The following is a 1,914-nucleotide window of genomic DNA, read 5'->3' on the forward strand; positions in this document are numbered from 1 at the left end:
AAGAAGAAGAAGAAAAGAAGAAGAAGAAGAAGAAGAAGAAGAAGAAGAAGAAGAAGAAGAAGAAGAAGAAGAAGAAGAAGAAGATACTTGCTGCCAAGTCTGACAGCATGAGTTCAATCCCCAGGACCCGCATAAAAGTGGAGGGAGAGAACCAAGCTCTCCTCTGACCTCCACATATAAGCCCTGGAAGGAGACCTTGAAAATAAGTAAATAGCCAGGCAGTGGTGGTGAATGCCTTTAATCCTAGCACTTGGGAGGCAGAGGCCAGCCTGGTCTACAGAGTGAGTTCCAGGACAGCCAGGGCTACAGAGGGAAACCCTGTCTCAAACAAAACAAACAAACAAAAAGATAGAAAGAAAGAAAGAAAGGAAAGAAAGAGAGAGAGAGAAAGAGAGGAAGAAAGGAAGAAAGAAAGAAAGAAAGAAAGAAAGAAAGAAAGAAAGAAAGAAAGAAAGAAAAATTAAATAAGTAAATACATGTAAAAATTAGAAAAGAAAGAGGGGAGGAGACTGGGACACAGAAGGGCTAAGTTGCTAGGTCACCCAGCTCCTAGTGGCAGATGGGAGCTGGGTAACCCAGAGGTAGGACTTTCCTTAGGATGTTCAAAGCTCTGTATTCAATGCCCAGTGGCTGATTTAGAGCCAGTGCCCTCAGCCCTGCTTCACTGATGACTTCAGCATGGAGAGATGAAAGCAAGAGACTACATCTAGACGTGCTAGGGCCTTCACGAGAACCTCAGCTGCGCGGCGCCCTTGAACCATTTGAACCCTCTCAATCCTGCTTCAGGGTAGGTGTCGGGGCAGTTTAACAAAGTTCTCCAACCACGTCTCTGTTGTACATTTGTTTCCTTTCAGTATGGTTTGGGGGTTTTTTTGAGACAGGGTTTCTCCGTGTCCCCCCTGGATGTTCTGGAACTGTACGCAGACAAGGCTCAAACTCACAGAGCTCTGCCTGTCAATGCCTCCCGAGTGCTGGGATTAAACGGTAGCACTGCCACCACCACCAATTCTGATCTACTTTTTAAAAACAAAACGAAAACTTGTAGAGGTCCTTTTTGGAACGCCTTTTTCCAGCTTGTTACTTTGTAGGCTTCAACTGATATCCTTCAACAGCTCAACCTCCCCTTATAGAGCATGAGAAGACACGCCCCTCCTCCCTCAGTGAGCAGGAGAAGACACGCCCCTTCTCCCTCAGTCCTTCAGGTAGCTACTACAGGCCTGGCAACAGTTTTCTTTGTATCAGTAAATTCTTACTTTTCTTTAAGTTTGTTTGTTTGTTTGTTTGTTTGTTTGTTTGAAACAGGGTTTCCCCCTGTAGCCCTGGTTATCCTAGAACGAGCTCTCAGACCAGGCTGGTCTGGAAATCAGAGATCCACCTGCCTCTATCTCCCCAGTGCTGGGATTGAAGATACGTGTCACCACACCCTGGCAATTACTTATTTTTCACCGTAAACATGAACGGTAATGAAAATAAGGCTGTGCTCCCCGTGCAATTTCCTGGCAATGAACCTTTAAAACTCTCATGTAAGTCACAGGCAGGGAACCTAGTATACCAGCAACATCTGACTGTCGTCAGGGTTGGAATCCCATGATCCTCCGCAGGTTGGAGTGGAGAAAGAAGGAAACTGTGACCGCCATGCTCAGTGTTTGGGCCTCCGAGGCTCTGGACCGCGTGCTAAGACGGGGTGTGGAATTAACCATTTACTAAAGTCCAAGGCAGGGGTGTACCTGTGAGTGATTTTTCTTGACCTCTCTCTCTCTCTCTCTCTCTCTCTCTCTCTCTCTCTCTCTCTCTCCCTCTCTCTCTCTGTCATTTGAGACTACTTCTTAAGGATCTGAAGACAAGATGCATCATTGAGCCTTGTAAACACCTACTGGATTCTTGAACTTTTTGTTGGTAGACAGACATTATTAA

The sequence above is a fragment of the Mus caroli genome, chromosome 12 (genome assembly GCF_900094665.2).
Source record: "Mus caroli chromosome 12, CAROLI_EIJ_v1.1, whole genome shotgun sequence".
Classification (NCBI taxonomy): domain Eukaryota; kingdom Metazoa; phylum Chordata; class Mammalia; order Rodentia; family Muridae; genus Mus; species Mus caroli.